Source organism: Meles meles, chromosome 4 (assembly GCF_922984935.1).
Source record: "Meles meles chromosome 4, mMelMel3.1 paternal haplotype, whole genome shotgun sequence".
Taxonomy (NCBI): Eukaryota; Metazoa; Chordata; class Mammalia; order Carnivora; family Mustelidae; genus Meles; species Meles meles.
In genome coordinates, this window is record NC_060069.1 from 85659919 (window position 1) to 85686867 (window position 26949).

General features: G+C 40.4%; 2 protein-coding genes across 6 annotated transcripts in view; one reads left to right on the forward strand and one right to left on the reverse strand.

Moving 5' to 3' along the window:
• Positions 1-26949, reverse strand: part of MED12L (mediator complex subunit 12L) — a 324770-nt gene that overhangs the window by 140870 nt on the left and 156951 nt on the right. The window lies entirely within an intron of this gene.
• Positions 2712-26949, forward strand: part of P2RY14 (purinergic receptor P2Y14) — a 53472-nt gene continuing 29234 nt past the window's right edge. The window contains exon 1 of one of the 2 annotated variants that reach the window (XM_046002174.1): positions 2712-2778. The gene's annotated coding sequence lies outside the window, so the exon portion shown is untranslated. The remainder of the gene's footprint in view (positions 2779-26949) is intronic. The other variant, XM_046002176.1, reaches the window with a different exon arrangement.

Sequence of the window (26949 nt, forward strand, 5' to 3'; positions counted from 1 at the left end):
GCATAGTTACCCTTCAAAAGGTTCCTTTGTAAATTGGCTGTATAAGGATCTACCCAAAGAAAGTGCTCCTTAGTTGAGCAAGTATATCTGGGTTCCAATCCAATCCTCGACAATGAGTATTCCTTGAGTCTCCAGCTCGCCACTTTTGCCCTGTCACCTGCCAATATAATTACAGACAGATGGCCCAGACTGGCTTCCCACAAGCCAAATACAGTGCACAGTCAGTCAGGTTTTGTTTGGGCCCAACCAGACATTAGGCTTACGTTGCTCTGGCAAAGTCTTTAATTTACAAAGGGCATGCAAAATCAGGAGAGACGTGGAAGTACAGGCAGGAGCGCTGCTCCAAGAGCTGCTCAACCAGCCTCCAAATCCCACCTCTAAGAAGTCTGGACCTAACTAACTCTGTGCCTCAGTTTCCTTCTCTATTAAGAAAAAAGGTGAGGGGGATGTCTGGGTGGCTCAGTTGTTAAGTGTCTGCCTTCAGCTCAGGTCATGATCCCAAAGTCCTGGGCTGAGTCCCACATCGGGCTCCTTGCTCAGCAGGGAGCCTGCTTCTCCCTCTGCCTGTTGCTTCTCCTGCCTGTGCTCTCTTTCTCTGACAAATAAACAAACAAAATCTGAAGGAAGGAAGAGAGAGAGAGGGAGGAAGGGACGGAGGGAGGAGGTAAGGGGGACAGTAGCTCACGGAGTTGTGAGAACTCAGGGACTTTAAACATATAAGGTGTTCAGAACAGTGCACACAATCAACACAGAAGTTCCTGATGACACTGACTCATCCATTGGACCCTGACAAGCTCTGACCAAGTGGCAGCTGACCTTCTGGGTGGGCCATGAGCTCTCTACTTTACAATTCCTTAATCTCTGGGGGTCTCAGACAGGATCTACGTCACTTATCTAGACTACCATCCATCACAAGACCACTTATATTGTACTATCTCTTTGGACTTGGACTTAGCAAGACCTGGTACCAGGAAGAAAACAAGCAGCTCCAGTGAATTTAAACTTCCTCCCAGTCATACTAAGTATCAGGTACGTGAGCACTCCACGGTGAATGCAAAAAGCTTGAAAGCACAAGGACAATTAATGGGTGCTTCTGAGATCATGAGAATAAATAGTGCGTCCAGGTATAAATCAGAAGTCCTGAGAGCTGCAGCTAGGAGATTGTGAATGCCAAATCATCCATTAAATCAGCAGGTTTACATCGGAAGGACGCTGTACTGTGCTGGTAATAACCAGCCTCTGAAGGCTAGTCCTGACCTACCTGTATTTCCCCATGACATCCCACTGCAGCCGAAACCAACAAGCCTCGAGACTGCACACACACAGGTGTTTGAAGCCCCAGCAGTCTGGACAACAGCAAGAACCGCACGGGCCCCGGGAGCACAGAAGAATCGATTCCTCATACAGACCAAAGCCGGAAACCCAGAACCATCCATGGGTCCCTTGGGGCCTCTGCTCAGAGTATTAAGGATCAATAGTGACTATTTGTGAGTGGGGCACGAAATAAGAAAATACACTTCATGAGGAAAGAGACTTGGGTCTGATGGGGTCACAGCTCCATTTCCAGGATCTGGAACACCACCTACCACAAAGTAGTACACATGAAGAAGCTACAACAGCACCCGATTTATCGTAAGCACATAAATAAGTAAGAACAATTATTGTAACTGCTCGTGTAGAAGTTCTGTTTTTCAATCAATCCGAACTTTGTGAGTTAAACCATGAACCCATAATGTGGCAATGGAACAAGCCAAGTGAACGCACCTGCACCACAGCAGCCTTCTACAGAGCTCTAGGGTGCGTGGTTTTCTCTCTTTATTAATCTGGTTCTAAGTCACACACCTTCTGATGCGGCCTTTGTAGCCCAATTCTGAGGCTTCCAAATCTAACTGCACAATCTTACTCCCTAGGAGAGATACTGGAACACTCTTCAGGACACGACAAATTAGACGATATAACTTTGACTAAAAATTGGAAGCAGCTCCTGCCTTTTGCTTTCAAAACAGTAACATAATAAGCAGCACACACTAAGCAAAAGGTGAACAAATGACGCGTTTAACACAAGTACTACTCACGATCAGTCAGTAGTGCTCAAACATGGAAAAACTAATGTGAGAAAAAAAAGGCCAATAGCAGCACCTCTTATCTAACAGACGTGGCCACTGGTGTCGAAATGCTTATTTACTCAAATGTTAACTCTGCACTTCCAGGCAGCCCCAATACCCTCTTGTTTGTGAACAGTGCATACCACTGGGTGGCTGCCGACTGTTTCCTCCTGCAAGGGGCTTTCAGGCAGAACCACTTCTTACCTGCCTCACTTGCCCACTGTCCATTCTCCACCTTGTACTATCACAAGTTGACGTGTAGTTTACAAGTTTACAAAGAAAACCTCTTTAGATTGTCGCCTGACTGTTCATTTGCCAAATGATGTGGGGACATTAAAAAAAGTAGGAGAAAATTTCAAGGTGGGGGAGGAGGTGGGGGGAAGCTGAGCTATTTTTGGACCACTGAAGGCAAAGAAGTAGCTAGCACAGAAGCCAACCTGACGACCGCAGAGATCCAAACATCTCTCTGTTTCCATTTCCCAGGCTTGAGTAAGTTCTGACAGATCAACTGAGCAGTGACAGGAGACCGATTATTCTGTGGTTTCTGTCAAGTTTCCTGATTTTCATCTGTTCTAGAAGACGAGCAGGAACTTGAACAGTCTTAATCTGAAGCGTACAAGGACACATTCTGAAATGAACGCTGTTTAACCCGCAGATGCAAGGCGACGGGCAGGTAAGGAGACAGCTTTGCTGTGAGAGCATGTGAGCATGTGTGAATGGCATAGGAGAGCAGAAAGGATCTGTGAGCTGGGCAGCAACCGTGCCCGGCAACACTGGCTCACCCCCACTCCCAGTAAGTCACTTTTTGTTTGAGAATATTAATTGGTTGCTATGGCATTCTATTCGCTCACACTGAGTCTGGGATCCAAATCTGAAATTTTATCATTGATGACTACTTAGAATTTCCAGTTGTGGCTGTTACAATGCATCTGTGAAGAAGAGATGTCAAAGAAAATGCCAAAAAGGTGTTTATCTGGGACAAATGTAAAAGCTTCTACATGTGTATCGAAATTGGCCCCAAAAACTATAAAATCAATTATTACAATACTTAAAAGTTAGTGTGAATGCTTTTGTTTACAATTGCATGTATGTCTAGATATATAGTTATTACCTGTGTGTGTGTGTGTGTGTGTGCGTGCATACATACAGGTAAAAGCTTTTATATTTGTTGTTACTGGGATAACTTAACTCTCATAATACCTAAGAAGATAATTTATTTGCCTTTAAAGATAATTATAAGTTGCAAAAACATCTCTCTTATGCATAGCAAAAATTCGAGTTAATATGCTACTTATTAGGGTCTATGACTAATCAGCCAAATTATTTCAAATACTCTAAATATTATGAATTTCAAATTACACACAGGAGAATTAACGCAGATCCACAGTGTGAGCATAGTCAACCAAGCTCACGCAATCCATCTAGTCCAGAAACATATTTTTAAGAAAGCACACCTAATGCTATGGAGAAATGAATCAAAACTGTCACACTAAGGTGGGGGTGGGGGGGAACACCTGCAGGGCACAGCCAGCTAAGTACCCAACTCTTGATTTCAGCTCCAATCATGATCTCAGGATCTTAAGATCGAGCCCGGAATTAGGCTCCATGGAGCCTGCTTAAGATTCTGTCTTCTCCTCTCCCTCTGCCCCTCCCCACTTCTGAAAAAAAAAAAAATTTCACACTGGTAAAAAAAATAAACTCCCCACACACACGTTGTAGTTTACATAGTCATCTTATTAAAACAGACTTGAAACAAAGTTTTTAGGACTAAAAAAAAAAACCACTGATAAGTTTTAAAAAATATATAATGTACTCATCAAATACCAAAATAATATATTTTTATAATTTTTGAATATAAAAACTTTATACTTCCATAAAATCTGTATAAATACACATATAATAGTATGCACAACTGGTAATAGACACAAAAACTCCAAGTTATCATGTCCATTATAGTGCAGTAAGGAAGAAATGAGGGAACACCAAGATACTCCAAGCATGAAAACCCAGTAACAGGAAGTAGACAGATTGTGGGGAAAGAATTAGTGCTTGCTGAAATGTTATACTGCCCCTCTGCCACTTGAGGAAGCAGGTAGAGAGGATGTAACTATCCTGACCAAGGCCACCCTGCTGATCTCACCATGAGCCTGAGCTCTCTGAACACATGGAAGGAGCTTATACTCTATTCATGGAGCTCCTGAGGCCAGGGGGTTTCAATCAATCCAACTTACCACGCCACACCTGTTCCCTCCCCTTCTGCCCTTTCCACCAAATCACCCATCAGCAGGTCCTAAAATCCTCTTCAATTACTTTCATCTTCAATCATATATTTGTAGGGTAGTATCTATAATTTTCTGGCTGTAAGAATGCTCCATCCAGTATCAGACACATATATTAGGGGCCAAGTTATGCTTGAAACATAAATTACAATTATCCCTGACATCTTTAAACAATACAACTTGGGAAGAGGCAGCAATAGAAAAAGAAAGTCTCTCAAAGTCAGAAGAATTGGGGTGGGGGGGGAGTACCACTTTAAAATAGCTAATGCGTATATTAGGCAGCAAGGGACTAAGTAACTACCCTCTAAGAGGCCAAGCCACCAAGCTCCCCGAGTCCCAGTCCCTGATGTAATATTCCCAGCTGATGCTGCTTATCTGGAGGTCCCACTTTGAGAATTACGGATCTGTAGCTGAACCCCACATTCACATTCACCTTACTAATAACACTGTTTACAATCTAAGCCAGTTAATGACGAGGCAAAATAAAGAATAAATGCTTAACAAGCAAAACCACCATATTATCCCCACAGTTAGGCATGACATTATTCTTGACTAGAGAAATTTTAAAAAGGAAGGAAGGGAGGGAGGTAGGGAGGGAGGGAAGGGAGAAGACAGATGGAGGGAACAGGATCAAGGTATTTCCCATTAGATCAAAGATGCTTTCTAGAGTCAACTGCTGGACAAAGGAATACTGTTGCCTCTAGAGTGAATTTAGGTGTTGAGGCTTCCTAAGCCTCCATCTCTATGGTAAGAATCTAGAAGTCACCTTTATTTCATTTGGTTTCAGCATTGCTTCAAAGTTAGGCTGGTATCAAGCGAGCTTTCTCAACTTCCCAGCATGAAGGGTCTCTGGAACACCAAGAGCCACCAGGCCAGAGAGGAGAGGTTGAAGCCACACAAGCATATTCTGCCATCCTCCTTATGAGTACCCTCACTTGCAGAAGGCTCTCTAATAAAGGCCTATTGGACAATAAGGAGAATCTCTTTCAAATGAAAATTACATCATTGGCATAAGAGTGCCAAGCCTTTTTAGGTAGAGCAGTGATTCTTAAAGTGTAGTCCCCCCAGACAAGATTCATAAACATCACCAGTGAACTTGTTAGACGTGCAAACCTTTGACCCCAGAACTACTGAAGTATGAAACTTTGGGAGTGGAGCTTGGCAATCTGTGTTTTAACAAGTCCTCTAGGTGATCTGCACATTCAACTTTGAATTCCACTGGGTAAAATGATCTGTACACCCTGGGACAGGGTCAGGCGTAATTGTAAATAATATCCCACCCCTGCTTTGGAAATGTCCTGCTTTGGACAGTAACTTACACAGTCATTCTTACATTTAAGATTAAATACTACAAAGGGGATTCATTGGCCGGGCTCTATTTACTACTTGGGATTTCAAATTAGCTTTATTCTGCTGCTACATTCTAGTACTAAACCCACAAGTGTCCCTGAATGCTGAAAAATGCATTGCCTCATGAAAGCCAAGGGGACAAGGCTAGAGAAATCAATTTCAGTACAGGTATACTATCTTTACAAAAAAAAAATACCCACAACATTACATAAAAAGTCAAGCTTCCTGAGTATGGGATCAAGTTTCCTCCATCGTATCTTTAAAATCCTTTTACCTAAATACTCTGGCTCCTCTGCAGGCACTTTTCTTCCCCTAACTAGCACCATCGAAAACAAGCCTAGTAGGTTATTTACTAGCCTTATTTTTATAGCAATAATTCAGCTACATTAATTCCCAGAAAAACCAATTTTGCCACAAAGCTTCCCACTCCACTGTCCTTTTAAAGGCAAAGTAAAATGCTGGTCATATGCTTTTGGATCTGATCAATTTTTGATTCCTTTGAAATCCTTTGCCTTCACACAGCCTAAATTATATAGCGGGGTTTTTTTATTCAACTCAGAAGTCTTCCATCTGCTGTTTCTGAAAAGCCTCGGGGGCCTCCAACACCATGTTCTGACCCTTCATCTCTCAGATGAGAAAATAATCACAGAGGGATGATGGCTTCTACTGGATTGCATACATCTGTCATTAAAGTCAAACTCTCAAAGAGAAAAAGATCAGCTATTTGGCTGCTCAGGCTTGACCCACAGGAGATTGTGCACTTTGGTGTGGTCACCAGGACAAAGAATTTGAGTCTTAGTTTTCTAGGAAGACACACACTGATTTTTATCTCGTCCCTGAACTATAGCGACAATTCACACCAAGCCGACTTGCAACATGTCTAGTTTTCTTTTACTGTGGGAGAGATATCTGGCCGGAAAGCAGGACTCACTCACTGCTTGCAGGATCTTTCCAGTGAGCTCAGCCCTAAGGTCAATGGCTGTTAGATGAGTTCATCTAAGGAATGCTTCCATCCTGCTACAGAGGTTAAATGAAATCTTTTTATTCTAGAAAAATATCAGTCATTCATTCATTTAGCAAACACTGATTCCACACCATGTGCCCCCCTCCATGATTCTGGATCCTTGGGGTAACTTCACAGGCTGCAGACTCCCTGACCTCATGAGGCTTACATTCTAACGGGCACAAAGACAAGCCTTGACAACTTCAATTCTTTCTCCAAAGAAATGATACTTACTCACTTATGGCAACAATCTCTGGGCATACTTTAATGTACTAGATTTTTTTTTTAATATTCTTTATAGAGATTTAAAAGAGAGCTAATCTTATCAGAAGCCAAACAACATTTATGAGCTTGATCTGAATCCCTGACCTAATCTTGTTAGAAGCTGACTGATAGCTCTACATGTACTGATGACAAAAAAAAAAGGATATGGAAAATGATGCAAAATTCAGTTAAAAATCCCAGCAGTTGGCCATGATTAATATTCTCTTTTTCCTGCCCCTGAAACTGCCTACCTATGTTTCTACACAAGGATCTCACCGCCTCTTTTCCCTACTCCAAACAACTCTGCACCCACCATTTTTATAGAAGTGAAAAAAGGAAGAGAGAGGATATGTCCTGAGATAAAAAGAAAACTTAAAATGTAAGATTAGCTGTCTTGTTTTCACTGAATATAGGAAGAGTCAAAACACAGCAGCAGGCCCCTTCACGATGCCACTGAGACAGGTAGTTTGGTGAACAACAAAAAAGGGGAACAAAAAATCATTTTCAGAAAAGGAGCTCTCCCTTAAAACATCATATTAGGTTAAAATACTTAATGCACACTTACTGCCTAATCTTTTGGGGTTGTGGCAAGACTTTTATTTTTCTGAGTATGGGTCTGCTAATTTTCCTTCAAAAACCATAACATTAGCATATTGCCAGTAATGTCTAGTTTCTTCATTTATTTCAAGTAGTATGAGAATTTTTAAACACTCGGGAAGCCATGTGAGTCAAAACAAAACAAAACAAAAACAAAATAGAAACCCCAGACCTAGATTCTTATGTGTCTTTTCAGATTTTGTCCTATGAAAATTTCATTTTATACAGGTAGAGCCACATACATGTTTGTCTCATTCTTTTTTCATGTTCCATCATATAACATAAACATTCTTGCGTAACACTAAGAATTCTGCAAAGTTATTGTCCTTAACAGCTCCCTAATATCCTTCTCCCAAATAAGCCTTTATTTACCTAAATAATCCACTAATTTGAGAGACACATTCAATGTTTCCACTGTTTTTGCTGTGATAATGTTCTGATGAATTCAAACCTTGCCTGCACTTTGGGTTTTTGTTTGTTCTGAGTAGTATATTTCTAAACCAGAACAACAGGATCAACAGTGGTAAATAAGAGTCTCAATTCACCTTACCAATTGCTCTATCATAAAAACTGCACATGAGGTGAATGGGTAGCTTTGTTGGTTAAACATCCAACTGTTTATTTCAGCTCAGGTCATGATCTCAGGGTCATGGGATCAAGCCCTCCATCAGGCTCCACACTCAATGGGGAGTCTGCAACTCTCTCTTCCTCTCTCTCTCAAATAAATAAATCTTTTTTAACTGCATAATTGACAGTTTCACTAGTTGAGAGTGATGGTCTCACTGCATCTTTACAAGCACTGAGGTTTTTGTGTTTCATGATTGATCTTAGGTCTTTGCTAGTTTCATTGGTTTACACACATGGAGCATTGTTGAGATTTTGATATGTCTTTGAGTAACGGTAAAGTCAAATATGACTACAGTTCATCATGTCCTTATTTCTGTGAATTTCTTGTTCAGGGCGTATGGATGGAGAGATGGGAGGTATGCAGACATCAGCGATGATGCTTTCTCATGGTTTCATTTATCCAGCTGATATATTTGTAGACTTGGGTACAGATACTTGAGTCACTGGATTGGCCACAAGGGAAAGTTCCCTAGAACACCAGGTCTTGCAGGGTACCTTTGCACATCAGTGGTTCCCCTAAGTCACTGTTGCAGGCAATGGTCTTGGAGTTAGGAAAGCCAGCACACAGCACAGACTTTCCCAGCAAGTCCTTGTAAACCCTCTTACTGTCCTGGGAGGAGATAAGCCTGAAACCCACACACAGGATCTACAATGAAAGGTCATTCTGGAGGGTCTGTTGTGATCTCAACTCCAGACTCGGCTGGAAACCAAGCATGGCACCTACATTCTTAAGCCTTCAAAAGAATGGAGTCTGTCTTAGCCTAGCAAGGAAATAAAACAGTGAAGTTTGTCAACAAATGTTCAGTGGATGGACAGCGTTAAGGAGGATCTTAACGAACTATACCATAGAAACAACATTCTGCTTCCCTAGTTATTATCTAAGTCCACTCCTAAGGACTCCTAAGTCCACTTCTGCCTAAGAAAAGATTCATGCTGTGCTTTCACTAAGGGAGACAGCTAGTCCTCAAATCTACAAAGCCAAGGAATGGAGCACAACAGGAAAGAGCAAAAAGCAGCATTCTGGAATCCAACTATATGGTTTCAAATCTTAACTCCACACCACTTACTCTGATATCACCTTGATAAAGTTATTCAATGCCTCTATGACTCAGTTCCCTCACTGATCATGGAAATTAAATTAATTCATATGCATAAAGTACCCAAACAATGACTGTCATGACATCAGAATACAATCAATGTTTACTGATATCATCACCATCATCATCTTATTTCTCAGTAACATAGTACACTGTTTTGATGACTACGAGACAGTAGAAGCCAAAGGGACATATTCAGAGTCTAGCTTGCCACTTAAACTGTTTGATCAATTTTATTTATCTGTTCAAATGCCTAAGAAGCACTACTGTAGTTGTTATACTACCTGATATATAGTTGACAATCAAAAACTACAGCCACTCATATGTATAAAAACCTACAATACACACACATAATGTAGCAAATCTACATTCTAGCCTGTGTCCTCTGCTGCACAGCTAACAAACCTCCATCCAAAAACCCTAACCGGCATTTGACTGTTGATTCAGCATTTCACTTGGGGCAGTGGAAGAAAAGCTACCTTCCCTCAGGAGGTAATTCCTGAGAAGATACCCACTTAGCATGTAGGCTATAATCTGGGAAAAATGATCTGCTGCACTGGGGAGTTAAAATAGGAGCTCACAGAAAGGATAGAGCACTGTGTACTGCAGCATCCGGTGGACTGAAGAAACAAAATTAGGCCTCGTCTTAAAAAAGGAAACTGACACACCAGTAGAGGGGTGGGAAGGGATATACTGAGTATGGAAGTAACTTCAATTAGTATGTTTACTGACCCATAAATATGTCTTCCTTTATTCTTGCCTTGATCCCTTGACCGGAGAGATCTTGATTCTATTTGGAATTATTTTCCTCTGATGACCAAGCTCTACATTTATCAATTTCCATCTTCAAAACACAACATAAATCATCTCTTGCCCACACAGCCTTTCCTGTTGACCTTTTTACTGACAGCTCTTGTGGTGCACACTCCCTGCCATCTTTCCAATACTCTACACCATGTACACATAGTTTACAACATGCATTTAGCAGCCTACTGCTCTAAGTGCAAGTTTCACACCTTTGACTTTTTTTTCCCCACTTAATTTAGGTTTGAGTGTAAGCTACATAGGAAAAAATGGAAAGCAGATCTGAAATGTAAATTCAATGGGTTTTGACACCAAGTAAACACCACCCCAATTATTATATTTCCATCACAAAAGTTCCCTTACACTCCCCTTTCCACTCACAGGTGTCCACTTGCCCCATTTCTGCCACTAGAACTTAGTTTTACCTGTAGTAGAATTGTATTTAAATAGAATCACACATTACATACCCCTTTTCTGACTTTTGTTTAGTTTCACATTTTGAAATTATTGCGATCATACTGTTGGCACATATCATTCCTCTTGATCACTAAGCTATACCACTTGATCACTAAGGTATACTACGAGTATACCACAATTTCCTTATCCATTTTAATCCTCTGATGGACATTTGGGTCATTCCCAATTTTGTCTCTTACGAAAAGAGTTACTGTGAACATTCTTTACAGGGGGATATGCTTTCAGTTCTCTTAGCTAAACAGGTAAGGAATTAAATTACTACCTCATTAGCTGTAGGTTAACTTGATTACAAGTTACCAAACTGCTTTCTAAAGCAGATTTTCTACTTTCCACTCCAACTAAAAATTATGGAAGTACTAATTGCTCCATTTCCTTGTAAACGGTTAGTATTATCAGTTTTCTTGGTATCTGTGGCTTTCTGTTGTTGTGGGGGTTCTGGGGCGTGAGGTTTGGGGGGTTTTTTTCTTTTTTTTTTGTTGTTTTGTTTTGCCATTTTAATGGGTGTGAAGTACTACCTCATCATTTCAATTTGCACTTCCCTGATGACTCATGATGTTGAACATCTTTTCACATGTTGCCTGGTCAAGTATCTTCTTTTGAGAACTGCTTCTTCAAGTCTTTCGGCCATTTTTTAATTAAGTTATAAAAATTCTTTAAATACTCTGAGTCCTTTAACATAGGTACGTACTACCATAGGTACAGCTTACCTTTCGTTTTATTAATGTTATCTAATGAAAAATGGAAGTCTAAAATTTTGATAAGGCACAACTTATTATCTTTCTATTTTATGGTTAGTTCATTCTGTATCCTAATAAATTACTGCCTATCCAAGGTTATGAGCATATTCTGTTTTCCTCTAGAAGTTGGGGTTTCAGTTTTACAATCAGATATATAATCCAACTTCAATTACTCCTTTGATTCCTTATTTCATCTGGTAATCGATCTCTGGAAAGATGAAGTGACCTAAAAGCATTGATGACTCATTTATAAATACCCACAGAGGTTGAGTGAAATGTATTTTGAAAGCCTGTTATAAAGACCTACTAACAGGAATTGTGACCCAATAGAGCAACACAGAATATCCAAATGAAAGTGATGATCTGGCCCTGCCTTATGATAAGCTTTTGACTAGGGCAGGGATAATCCAAAGTTTCCATTTCTTTTTGAACAGCAGTTTAACCTAGCATGGAAACAGAGAACAGTTTACTTACGGTATTTTCTCCCTCTCCGAATATACATTAGAACAATTACAATGTCATTACTATAGACTGAACTCTCTTTAATGAACTGGGCTCCATAAAATCAGTCAAGTGATTCCCAGCAGCTCTGTTGAAAGGACTTTAAAAGGAGTAATGTCAAAAATATTACTCTCAGAGGACATATTTTCTATAGCCTAAAACACACACATTATTTTGTAGGATTCAGATGACTTTTGAGAAATGTTTTACTAATATTTCTTCTAGAAAACATGTCAACTCAAAACATAAAGAGAATAATTCCTGCTCTTCATATAAAGACTGTCACCTAATGCATCTTAAAATAAAGCATTTCAAGCTATTGCCTTGAGACTTTACTAAGAAAACGCAAGATTAAGAAGAGTTCTTTTCCATGTATTAGGGCTTGGAGAATTTAACAGCTTAGCGAGGACCACAGAGCATTTTGTCAAGACTCAGCAGTGCAGCCAATACAGCACCCTACATGCTAAGACACAAAGAGACCACGCAGAAGAGCCGTACCGCGGCAGCTGCTTCCTTGGTAATATCGAGCGCAAACATGCTTGCTGTTCAGCAAGGCTCATTTCTTATCACCTGCCTTGGTGCTGAAGTTTCCATACTACAATTGAGGAACTGGCACAGGAAAACTATGTGCATGTACACAAGAGCCTAGGCACTCATTTATAACTTGCACATCCTCTATTTTTAATGACGGCCCAAGGTTCCCAAGCTAACATTGCTTAGAGAACTATCTGCAGGAGCGCCTGGGCTGCTCGGTCATCAGGCGTCTGCCTTCGTTGGGCTCAGCTCATGATCGCAGAGTCCTGGGATCCAGCCCCACGCTGGCCTCCCTGCTCTGCAGGAAGCCTGCTTGTATTCGCTCTCTCGATGTCTCTCTCTCAAATCAATAAATAAAATCTTTAAAATAAATGGGGAAAAAAAGAAAAGAAAACTATCAACAATAGTTGCTTGGAATTTTGGGTGAAACAAAAGAAAGTACCACGTAAACCTGGTATTGTTTCTTTTTGAACATAAAAGGAGTTTTCATGTCTAGCTCCTTGCATGTGGTGAAGTTATGCATTTAAATTCCCTTTCTCATCAAGTATTTCAATTACCGCCATTCCCTTAATAGCACTCCATTACTTTTATGCCTTCCTAAATGCAGACTCCTTTCCACAGCTGAAGGTCAGAAACAATAAAAGCAGCAAGAACACAAACAAAAAACCCAGAAGAACCAAAAACACCTTCCCAGTAAGGAATATTATCTTAAGCCATATATTCCATGAACTGTTTACTTAATGGCTCCAATAACAGCCAAAATAAACTTTTCATTTAAAGAATGTAAGAAACTCTAATACTCAAAAAATACACTCTAGAATGAGCTACCCAGACCATATTTAACTAGATGAGTTCTCTAGTACTTTACAGCACTGATATAATGCACTAATGCTAGCTATGAAAATCTTAACTTTCCCTAAAATCCATTTTAAATCACACTGTGAGAACCATGTGAGAAACTGCACTGACTTCGAGTCAGAAGGAAGTTTACAGAAGTTACAGAATCCTAAGGCACATGAGGACTGAGCACACACCACTTCCTCCCTCGGAGGAGAGAGCTTTTCTTTCACAGAATCTACAGAATCCCTTCTCACTCTTGACTTTCTTCTTAACGAGCAGCCAATTCCCCTGGCATACATGCTTTATTTTTCCCTGTGCTAAGCCACCAAGTCCCAGAGCTTTTCTCCTAGGGCTGGAGTTCCTTTATACTTACTTGTTCGTATCACTTACTCATGCACTCCCTTCATTTACTCAACATCTTCAAGGTGTTAGAACATTAAGAGAATAGTCCAAGAAAATAACATGCAGCACCCTACCCCACCCCGTCTCCAACAGCTAAGATAATGTGAAAGTCAAAAAATATAACCCCTCAAAAAGGACTCTACTATTATACAACTGTATTTTGCAAATATGATTTTAATAATGTCTAAAGTCTAGGCAAGCCGTGTTTAATATTAAGTTCATTCACTCAACAACACACTGCTTTCCATTTGGGTTGCTAATGTGAATATGAGCCTAAAAGTTACTTCTGTTTGTGATTTCCAGACACATTCACAAATTTGTTTGCATTTTAACTTTGATAAGTTCATGTTCTCATTTTAACAGAGGCCTCTGTGTGCCTCAAAAACTGAGACCATGAAAGGAAATCTAATTATTTAAAAGAAATCAGATGAGGCTACCCCAAACTCACTGTGCCAGGAGCTGCCATTAGCATGAAGTTTCCACAGCTGTGTTTTACCACAAACAGAAGCACTAAGGAGAAAGAAGGAACTGAAAGAGAGCAAAATAAGATGGCATCAGAGCCAAAGGCACCTGCGTATGCTGCCAAATAAAACCCATGCCAGGGGCTGTAGAACTCCTGTAATGAAGTTCAAAGCACAGACCATCAAACGTTCCCTTGGACCAGAACTAGTCAGACTCATCCAGGACAGATGCTCCTGCCTTTGCCTGCAACTCAATTCTCAGGAACGCGAGGCCTTGTTCCAAGCCCTCCCATGATCCCCTGGAAAGGTCAGAGATCCCTCCAGATCAGAGTTGTTATGACTGTTACTTGTCAGAAGGAACTTCTAGTCAAACAAAATCTTTGAGGGAACACTAATACATCCAACGCAGAGCAGAAATGGTCTTGATGAGGCTGAGGGGAGACTATCCCATCCGCCCCCCTAAAACACTCCCCCTGGAAAGCTCTTGAGCCCCACCCAGAAGCCAGCCAGGAAGAGGTTTGAAACTACTGGTCACAATCGTCCTCATACAGAGTGATGTTCTTCATGATGAGCCAGCCGTACACTTCCTACTTTCCTCGGGAGGGGGAATCCTGGGAATACAGTACAACTCCCATCACTGATTTGAAGGAGGATTAGGGACAGAAGGAAATCATCTGCGAGTGGGCATCTGAGGTGACAAAGAAGATTCAGAAGTGTTTTCATGATAAAAGATATAAAAACAGAAATGCAATGTAAAAATAGAAAATAGTGATGCTCAAGGTAAGAAATCAATCCATGGTACATTTGGATTTTTGAAAAATTCTCAGAAACTACATGTCAGTGCTCTGAAAATTAGCTGAGTGACTGCGAGTTTCTCTGAATTCTTTACAAAGTTAGATTAACTTTTGGTTTCTGTGATCAATATTCAGATTAAAGTCTCAAAATAGACCATCATACATTATATTTTACAAGCATCTTCCCTTCCTCTATTCCTTCCTTCCTTAGTTTAACAAATATTTATTGAGTACTTCCCTTGTGCCAGGCACAAGTCCAGCTGTTGGAGACACAGCACTGAATGAGACAAAGAGCCTAACTTCATGAGCTCATAATCCTGCGGAAAGACATACACTAAACAAATAACACAGCAAAGGAGTCTTCCAGTGAAGAACCACTGAGAAGAACGTGGGCTGGCCATAAGGTAGAGCGCCCAATGGATGGGGCAATCAGGAGTGATAACAATGACGATAAGAAATCAGAACATAGACCTGAATGAAATGAGGAAGACGAAGAGGGAGGAAAAGCATATGCAAAGACTACAAGATGGGTTGACATGTTGGAGGGAGACCAGCAACAGCAAGATCAATGCAGCTCCAACAGGAAGAGGCAGGGAAGCCAGGAGGTACAGTCAAGGAACAGGTGCAAGGCAGGTGTCAGCCAGACAAAAGAGGCCCATTCGGGCCATGATCAAAGCCTGGATTTTACTATGGTGGGAAACACTCTCTCACCCCACTTCCTTGGGTAGTTTGAGCAAAGGAGCACCAACACACAACTTGTTCTCAGAGGTCCCTCTTGCACTTAGCTGGAGAAGAGATCATGGGGGTGGTATGGTGAGAGGGGTATGGAGAAGGCCATGTAAGAGGCTCCTGCTTCCCAGCACTGATTATGAATGGAGAGAAGTTTTTTTAAAAACATAAACGGCAATTTGAGCAGGAACAATTTCAGGGAAAAGGCATTCCACTGAGTATAAATGAGAAAACTCTCGATACTGGGTTATAGGCACTTTATACAATTACATACCAATTAATGAATTTAGGTTTGAATTTCTGAGAGACTGGCCATAACAAGTTTTCGGTAAGAGTGCTTGGACAGCTTCCTCTTTCTTCTCTGCTAAAACATAACCCTCTTACCCTCATGAAGGATTCAGTTCTTTAAAACATAGGACAGTGTGTGCAATGATTATTTAATTTTACACCAAGTGAGCCCAAACCCTCCCTGATATCCCACCAAACAAATGTTAGTAAAATAATGGAAACAATAGTGGAACTGAAGACAAACCTCAAAACACAACCTTCAAAGTTTTGAGGGGAAAGAAGGAGGGAGCAAGGAAATAAGGTATGAGATGTTTATAATCATGAGGAAAATATGAAATAATCCAAACATCCATCAACCAGGAAATGGTTACATGATTCTTTCCTTCAGTAGGATGGTGTGCAACTATTCCAAAGAGAAAGGTAGAGATTTAAAAACCGACATGGGAAGTCACCTAGATATACTGGAGTGGGTAGGGGTTGGGAGCAATGGCAAGAGATCTCAACTTCTGTCCATCATTACCTGCCTTTCTAGTATCTAATAATTATTAACATTTATTGTTTCTCACAGATTAGGCTTTGAGAGTATTATACCTCACTGAATTCTTACAATAATCCAATGGGATGCAGGGATTTATTCTCATTTAATAAATCAGATAGAGTATTTTAGCCAGACTCAGCTTGTAAGTGGGGGAGGTCAGATTTGAATCCAAGAATTCCTACTCTGTAGTTCACAATCTTGGCCTCTAAATTATTTCTTAGAGTTGAGTCCTTATTCAGTGCATGTATTAAATCAACTCACTCATGGATTCTCTCTTTCAAATGACATCAAAAAAATAAAATTTCCACTTAGTGTTCTGGGAAATAATTTTAAGGAAAATTAAATAATTGATGAAACATGCAAAGTTTATGACATTTTGAAAAGTCAACATGACCCAAACTGGCAGTAAACTTAAGATCAAAGTACAAGGCAACTTTACAAACAAGTATTATTTAAAGGCTCAGTGACCGATGATGTTGTTAGCCCTCACTACAGCAAATTGTGAAGGTTCAAGCTCTTTGTGAATGTTCACAGAGACTTAATGTTTATTTAAAAAAAAAGATTATTTGAGAGAGAAAGAGCACTCACAAGGGGAGTGGCACGAGGGGCACTGAGGGAAAGAAACTCAGGCACAGTGAGGAGCCCAATGCAAGGCTCGATCTTAACCACCCTGAGGTCATGACCTGAGCTGCAATCAAGAGTCAGACACTCAACTGACTGAGCCACCCGAGCACCTCAAGAGAATGTACTGTTTAAATAGATGCCCATCAGTTCGAGGCAAGCTGGGTTGGTTCCAATCCGCAGGCATTCTTTCAGCAGCTCCACATGTTGATGACAATGGGAATGGGAGGGATTTCCAGGTGAAGCTGATAATTAGCCATCCAGATCCGCTAAAAGGTTAAGGGGTTGTCCTAGAGGCCTAGGACCTATACACACTCTGGAGCTCCTGATCCATCTTTGTACCCACTTGACCCAGCAAAAATGCCCAACTCCTCATCTGTCAACCTAACACCTTTATGCCTGGGTCTTCTCTCAAACCCCACCACCCAGTAGTAGTCACAGCAGTGTTTTCTGATCAGCCTAGATAACTAGAAGGGACATGTTTAAGACTAAAACTATGGCATTGCCCTGCTGCAACTTAAATCCTTACCAGCTGTGTGACCTTGGGCATAATGCTTAACCACTCTGTGCCTCACTGTCCTTGTCTTATCAGGGAACATTAACAGAACTTATTTCACACACTACTTATCAGGTTTTAATGAGCTAACATAAATAAGGAATTTAGAAAAGTATCTGCTATGTCATAAAAACTCAATAAATATTAGGTATTATTAGTATTGCTACTATTATCACAGCACCGAAGTAGGAGACATAAACTCCCTTCTTGTGTCAGAGTCACCAACTGACCCTTCTTTTCCTCTCATTTTACCATTTACAACAAAATAACTGGTTATCCAAGGATAAATTTCAACGATCTTTTTTTTCACTTTTGTACATTTTCTAATTTGCCTCTGCATGCCTTAATCATTTTTTTAATTAAGCTGTTTAAAGCAAACAACTTGAAGAATTAGTCTTCACTGAATTCCCTTCCTACCCTTCTGACTGGGTGGGGGATTATCAGAACCTCTACCACATCAAGTCTCTGGCTAAGCCTGCAGGCGTCAGGACGCTGTAAGGACCATGCTGCCATTTACCACAGAGCCCAGGACTGACATCTGGAAATTTCAGGCTGTGACATTTCCATGAAGAAAACTAAAGGGAAACCACAGACCAAGGCTACACATGCTACTGCAGACAAATTATTATCAAATTCTCAAAACAAAACAATCACTGGTAAAGGACTTAGAATCTAATAATTCTAGAAGGATATATTTTGAAAATTAAAATCCTTACTTTATATCAGAATACTTAATCAGGGACTTCCCAATCTCCCATTATTGTATAAAATGTGTTTGTACCTTTTGGCTTTTAACAAATTATGAAAGGTCCTCACAACCTCCAGCTACTACAAATTGTTGGTTTACTAGTATTCTCGAACTTCAGCATGCCTTCTAACACATGTACCCCTGGGCTTTAAGATGTGGGAGTCTGGGGCGCCTGGGTGGCTCAGTGGGTTAAGCTGCTGCCTTCAGCTCAGGTCATGATCTCAGGGTCCTGGGATTGAGTCCCGCATCGGGCTCTCTGCTCAGCAGGGAGCCTGTTTCCCTCTCTCTCTCTCTCTCTCTCTCTCTGCCTGCCTTTCTATCTACTTGTGATCGCTCTGTCAAATAAATAAATAAAATCTTTAAAAAAAAAAAAAAAAAAGATGTGGGAGTCTGGGGTCATTCCTGAGAATATCCATTTCTAGTGAATTCCCAGACAATGCTCATGCTGCCAGTCCAGATCCAGGAATGATACTTTAAGAACCAGTAATTTAAGGAATTATGTGGACATCTGGGATTTAACCTAAGCATAAGCAACCAACCTCCCTAACAGAAGTGATGTAAGAAAACTAACGGCCATTTCTCCATTATATCCCAGTGAGCTGCCTATCAGGCAGTGGCCATTCTGTTTGGCTTCCTCACCACCAACCCTTCCACCTCATATTTCTAGGTAAGCCATGGCTTGACTATCATTTTAATTCAATCTGGCAAGAATTTATCAAATTCCTTATATCCAATTAGGTAGATTAGAAACTAGTTTTGTTATTTGTATAAAAGGGTGGCTGCCAATAAACTACCATCATCACTACTACCTCTGCCTTTTTTGTTTTTTGGTATCTTCAACATTCATACATGCAAAATATCTCCTTAATCTTTCTTATTGTACACATGTATTTTCAAATGAGGATGAGAAAAAGTGTAACATGGTTTAGAAAATTCCACCTCTCTCATTTCAGAATTAAATGCATAAACAAACATGGCTCTGAAGACTCTAGATGCTCCCCCTAAAAAATCAAAGCCAAGGTCATGCAGATCCCTATAAACACATAGGGAGCTTGACCTGAAACATATAGAATGAAAGGGCCGAGACACTTACAACATCTCAAAGACCTCAGTCTACAGAGATGAATAGCAGAAAGCCAGCATCATGGATGTGTTGCTGTCAGGATAAAGGTCAAGGTTGAGTATGCTGTAGATGTCTTAGCTCTGGGTATAATTTAATGTGAGTACAACCACAACAGAAATGGGAATGTGCATACGGAAAAATGTCTACGGTCATTTACACAAATAAGAAGTTTATTACTTTTCTAGGATTAGGTTCTAACCCCTACATACTCAGGACAGTGATCATCATGGAAGAAAAGCCAGTATTGAGTTGTACTTGGGTAAACAGTCCTTAAAAGCTAGTTTTAAAAGTATTTGTAGAGCTCGGTGAAGAAGTAAATAAGAGGTGAAAATAAGTTTATTTTAGATAAGATGACCTTTTGGCTCCTCTTTCCATGTTCAAACACCATGTCCATTAAATTTGAATAGCCCTCATTCTTTTTACAACTGAAACACACTCCTACTCTGCTACCCCAACTCTGCCAATGAACTCCTTAGCCATAGCCCTCATCAATATAGTGAGGATCTACTACATCCCCAGCAGTTAGCTAAATGCTGTAGTTGGCCAAAAAATAGAAACTGCCCCAAGGTCCCCTTCTAGAGTATATACAAATCTGTAATGTTTATCACAACAAAAAAGGGGTTTGATTCCAAATAATTTGGAATTAAAACATAGGGATTACAGGGGCGCCTGGGTGGCTCAGTGGGTTAAAGCCTCTGCCTTCAGCTCAGGTCATGATCCCAGGATCCTGGGTTCGAGCCCCGTATCGGGCTCTCTGCTTGGCAGGGAGCCTGCTTCCTCCTCTCTCTCTGTCTGCCTCTCTGCCTGCTTGTGATCTCTGTCTGTCAAATAAATAAATAAAAAAAAATCTTAAAAAAAAAAAAAAAACAAAAAACATAGGGATTACAGAAGGGAAAGAACAGGACGAATTAACGCTGTCAGAATCATGAAGGAATCAGAACTAGAGAAAAAACAGAGCCGAGAAAGAATGCAATGAGCCTAAACTGTAAGGCGAGACTCTTTAAACTTCTGGTTGGAAAAGCAATGTGTTCTTTTCAGTGGTTGGTGAAAGAATCCTCCTAAAGTCTAGTGCAGAGTATTTATACATAGAAGATGATCAATTTGTTGGCTCATAGCAGATGCCAATCCTCACCCACAGCAGCATCCTCTGCAAAGAGGGACAGGGTAGAACCTGTTTGTCTTGAGGCTCATTTTAAGATTTCAGGTAAGTCCCAGGCTTCCAAAGATTTTAGGTATTCAAAATTTCTATTCTGTCTAGGGGTACCGAAGTGCCCTAGTTGGTTAAGTGACTCTTGATTTCAGCTCAGGTCTTTTTTTTTTTTTTAAAGATTTTATTTATTTATTTGACACAGAGAGAGATCACAAGTAGGCAGAGAGGCAGGCAGAGAGAGAGGGGGGCAGGCTCCCTGCTGAGCAGAGAGCCCAATGCAGGGATCAGTCCTAGGACCCTGGGATCAGGACCTGAGCCGAAGGCAGAGGCTTAACCCACTGAGCCACCCCGGTACTCAGGTCTTGAGCGCAGTGTTGTGAGTTCAAGCCCCGTGTCACTGGACTCCACATTGGGTGTGGAGCCTACATTAAAAATTAATTGATTGATTGATTGATTCTATTCCATCTATCTGAAGTATGACTGTCTTAGGATAAACATATGTACTGGTTTGTCTAGGACAGCCCTAGTTCACTCCCGCAAACCCAATGTAATTATAATTAACACTGTTTCACTCTCAAAAGGGTCCCAACTTAAATAATGAATTGTAAGATCACCATAACCAAATCTGTTTTGGCTAAGCCTGAGGTCTTTGGTAAATGAAACCTCTTCAAAAGTATTTCCTGAAATGATATACTTCAGGTCAGAAAGTTTCTCCTTAAATCTTAAAGGTAATATGAATACCCTATCACAGGTCAAAAGGAGAACCTACTTCTAAAGGAAAGCCCGATGTTCATGGCACATCACCAAGTACCCTGGCCTCAATTCACTGGTTCTGAATTACTAAAATATCTAGGAAACCCACAGTTGCAACTTATGGGTGGGCTTACTCTACAATAAATACATCTTCTAAAATGATATGGTTTTCAAACTGCATTCCTTAACCATAGTGAATCACAGACATATTGTGGGGGCAACGGTAGAGAAGGAACTGGTAGGCTAACTCCGACCCCCATCTCTACCTGCAGAGATATGCTTCCATTTATTTTATCCACAAGGACTCTATTTAAGATTTCAAAAGAAAAAACTGTGGTCAGTTGCTCAAAACAAAACAAAAAAGTACTCACGCCTACACAGTTTTAGAACATGTTGCTAGAAACTAAGTCTGCACAAACATATTAGAAAGACACTACAAGAACCGCCAAAACAAAAAGTGAAAATTTTAAGGAGGAAAGGATCCCAGATAACCCAATATGCTCATTAAAACTGAGACAATGGGGAGGGGAGGGGCACCTGGCTTGCTCAGTCAGTGGAACATGGGACACTTCGTCTCAGGGTCCTGAGTTTTAATCCTCCCTTGAGTGCAGAGCCCACTTAAAAAGAATAAAAAAATGAAACAAGCAACCAAACAAAAAATCCTGAGGCATAAACTGAGCCATTGAGTATATAAGGAAAAAGCTTATCATCACAGCATCATCTCCATCCTCACTCTCTGCCCACTTTTGTCCATCCTTCCCCCAAAACCCCCCAATCCTTACCACGGACATGAAGTGTTCAGGTCCTATTTGCACAATCTCTAAATGATAACGCAACTACAGAACACAGGTGGATGTCCCAGGAATCAAAATGCTAGTATCTGTTTCTAAAATATGCCTACTAAGGAGGGGTGGGGTTGAGGAGAACACAATTACCTCAATTTGAAAAAAAAATCAGTAAAAATACTACTAGACTTTATTAGCTACACCTAGCAGACACACACTGTGCATTCCATATGTATCATTTCACCAAGTCACTCAGCAACCCTGCCAGCGAGGTGCCATTATCAGCAGGGTCTCACAGGTGGCAAAGTGGAAGAACAGCACAGACCTACCGGACTCCAGAGCTCCATGGCCACACCTTCTCTACCTTGCAGGGGGCAGATCCAAACACTTATCCCAAAAGACTCTAAAAACACCGAAGCTCATCAGTTTTTGATGCTAGATCTCAAGTGAACAAAGGTAAAAATAAAAATTTCCCCAAGTTCCTCAGGCTCTGAAGATGACTAGTCACTCCTCCAGCAACATCTCAGAAAATGAAAATTCTCATTCTCCTGCTTCAAGGGGCACCTTGGAACTTGACCCAGGGCCAATCTAGACTGTGCTGCATTAATCAATCTTTCATTTCTCCTTCAAGAAGGCAATAAAAAATTTCCTTCACCTGGTTTATAAGCAGCACACATAATGGAATACACTAAAAATGTTTGTGTCAGCAAAGCCAACCAACAAAACTAAGGAAAGTGGTAACATTTCATTATCAATAAGATTGTGAGGCTCTGGAGTATTTGATTGTATGTCCAAGCTAGGTACCCTGAAACTTCCAGATCTTTCTCATCCACCTCAAGGTGGTCTTAAGCAGTATAGGAACTCCCACTTTGTGCCTCTAAGTGATAATGCCTCCCAAAAAGTTGGCCTATAAATGCCTCAGAGCACCACAAAGACCCACATATTGGAACGGTATAGATAATCAGTCTGCACCTTCACTAACTTTGACTTATAAAAAAATAAATAGAGTCGACTTCAGGGCAGAAAAACTGAACTTGAGACCAAAACATGTGTCTGCATATAAAATGCTTAAAGCAAATTGGAGAGGAAAGGTGGGAAGCAAAGCAGCAAATATTAGTTATCATTAAAATGTCACAGCATAGAAAAGAAAATTGGTATTTGAAATTTGTGTGAATCTCATTTATGCCAAATGGTCCAGATGACACAACAGACTGAACACAGGCCAGAGGAAAATTGTGATAAGACAAAGAATGAAAAATATTATAGTTAAGTTCTACTTCAAAATCATACGTTCTCTAAGCAATCATTATCTTTTAGATATAATAAGAAACTCCCTCAAATCAAGTCTCCTTCAAGATTTTTTTTTTCCAATTCTCCCTCAAGGAAATAATACTTATGGAAAGCAAAATTAATTCTACTCTTTTATGTGCCAGACATACAACAAATATTTTGAAACAAATATTATTATTGCCTTTGTATAGATCATTCCAAGGAAGAGAATTCTGAGACCCAGAGAGGTGAAGTAATGTGTCCAAGCTACACAGCTAGTATGTACCCAAACCAGTGTTCTAAATAAGGCCGTCTCAGCCTCAACTGATCAGACATGCTGGCTCTCGTATTCCCAGGACTACAAGTCAAAAAATGTTCCAACTGCCTAAAAGAAAACTTTACAGTGGCAAGATCCTATAAATATTTAAACTAAATACAACTTCACAATTGGCATAGAGTAGAAAAAGGCTTAAAGTTGTAGAACAAAAGCTACAGAGAAAGAAGCTACATAAACATGCCGCCAAAGCAAGGTCACTTAGAAATCACTCCAAACTTAACAGATCAAAAGGGTCTACAATCTCTCGATCGTTTTCTTTTTAAAACACACCATTTCTCCTATTTCAGAAGTAGTTTTATCATGTGCAGCCCTAATTTGTTTTTTGAAACTAAGTGCCTCCAATAGAGTGGTAAGCATCCTAACTCCTGGTAAACAACACAGACTTCATACAAGGAGTTGATAAGTAATATTTGGTTTGGCAAATGACAAGAAATCATTTAGCAAATTCAAACATTATGTTCCTCCCTTATGGCCAGCCCATTTAAAACAAAACAAAACAAACAACACCTAAGCCTTTTCCCACAAAAGCCAGAATGGATTAATAACCAGTCAGCTGAACTAATAAAATAATTACAAAATACTCACCCATAAGAGCTCTTGTTTTCCTTACGTAAGGAAAAATGTATCCTGCCTCTCCTCTTACTTAGCCTCTCCTAGCCTTTACAATGAGAGAGGCTCATCTGGACATCAGGAAATAACCATTAGCATAATAAGTGTTATAGTCTTTCCTGCAGGGCAGCAATTTGATGGGATTCCTGGCAAGGGAGAGGCTTTAGGACCACACATTTTGTTTACCTTAATTAAAAACAGTGGAACACTAAAAATTTCTGGAGTTGACAAGGGTGAAGAGCAAGGAGATGAAGGGGATTAAGAGATGAAAACTTGCAATTATAAAATAAGTCACAGAGGGGCGCCTGGGTGGCTTAGTTGGTTAAGTGTCTGCCTTCTGCTCAGGTCATGATCCCAGGGTCCTGGGACAGAGTCCTGGGTTGTAGGGCTCCCTGCTCAAGGGGGGGAGGGGGAAAGCCTGCTGCTTCTCCCTCTCCTCTGCCCCTCCCCCTGCTTGTGTTCTGTCTCTGTCAAATAAATTTTAAAAATCTTCAAAAAAATAAATAAATAAGTAAAAATAAATAAGTCGCGAAAAATAGGGCATCGGGAATACAGCCAATATTATAACAACATCTGTATGGAGACAAAGGGGGACGACACTTAACATGGTGAGCACTGAGAAATGCATAGGATTGTTGAATCATTATGTTGTACACTGAAATTAATATAACATTATATGTTAACTAAACTTCAATTAAGAAAAAAGAAAGAAACAAAGAGACTGGGTGAGATTCCTTGCCAAGGGCTTCAGGAAGCCAGGCCACAGACTAGCCCACTCAGGAGGCTGTGCCTTAGATGTATGCTCACCAGGCTCCTGCTTCTTTCCTCCTGAGAATATGTTTATAATTCAGCACTACCTTTCCCAGGGTTATGTATGGTCATGTCATCTGAGAGAGCTTTCCTAGAACCACAGTCACACCCAGTCGGTTGAACCAAAAACCTACTCTCAAATTTGGATCTTTCCTTAGAAATGAACATTTATTAAGCTGCAAAGTATTGCATTCCACAGCTACCATACATTCAATGACTGTATGTTTTCAAGAAAACTGTAAAATGGCAAATAGCCTATGATTATATTACTAAAAGCCCCTGCCACTTACTGATCACCTATTTTGGCTGGGCACTACAGTAAGAAAATACATACTTCATTTAAACTTTCCAACTACTTTATTGAGGTAAGGGACACTAGACTCTTTTTCTCTAGATTGAGAGAGATTACAGAACTAGCCCAAGGTCTCTTAGCTGATCAGAAGCAGACCTCTCAAGTATACCCAAATTTAACTTTCTAAATATGTTATGTGGGAAAGTGCAAAGAATCACAGATTAACCTAACTCTGACTTTGTCTCCATGCTGGACAAATTTGCTGTAATTTCTATCTTATTTTGATGGAACGCTAGCCAAAGATGGCCAAAGGTTTCACATCAGGGGCCAGCTCTGACGGACTGAAACCCCCTAGGGAAGGACTGGAAGGCTGCAGGAAAAGGGGACGTGTTCAATTACAGACATCTGTGAAAGGCACTGGGCCAGAGATGCTCAGCCACCGGGCACTCACACCCCACATCCTTACGTGAAGCAGTATGTAACCACCATGGACTTTCTACTGGGTGCTCATTGTTTAGACACCCACCCCTTTCGAACGCAAGTTTAGGTAGATATTTAAGTCATACTGCCATACATGAGGGTTACCAATTAGTATGATAGACTAGGATACTCCCCAGGATAGCATTTTTACCAACAAATGAGAGCCACTGCCTTCCTCTCACAGCCCATCAACTGTCTGTTAGTTTTCTCCTCAGACAGCGTCTTCCTACATGAACTTGGTCTCCCAACAATCTCCTCAGCTCCACAAGCCAAACCCCAGCCTTCCTATGTAGGAATCAGAAGCTTTTATGTTCTAAGGGATTGTCTATTTTTAAATGAATAAAACCAAGAGCCTTGCTTATTAAATATAAAATAAGCCTTCTAGGAAACACTACCAAAAAACTACAGCAAAGTAAAGGAAAAGAACTTGATTAAGGCTTTCCACAGCAGATGAGCTTCAACTAGAAAATAAAAATATAGTTTTGGAAGTGTGTATATATTCTGTAAGTGACTTTTCCAAGATAGCAGTAATTACTATTAAATAAGTTGCCAAGGGGCATCTGAGTAGCTCGGATGGTCAAGAATCCAGTTCTTGGGTTTGGCTCAGGTCATGATCTCAGGGTCATGAGATCAAGCCATGCATCAGGCTCCACACTGGCGAGGAATCTGCTCCTTCTGCCCCTCCTGTTCATGCTCACTCACTCACTCTAATTTTTTAAAAAATGTTACCAAGAGCAAAATGCCCAAAATAGATAAAGGTCTTTATCTTTAGTAAAATGTCTTTCCAGTGCAATGTAACAGAAAATTATTAAGAACAAGCATTTGTCCACACACATTTCCATACTTAGAGCTACAATGCTACTAAGTATCTCCCCAGCAAAAGCTGTATACATTCACGCACACCTGGACTTTACATATTTCTCTAAATGCAGCTGTTGGCAAAAATACTTTTTTAAGATTTTATTCATTGATTTGACAGAGAGAGAGAA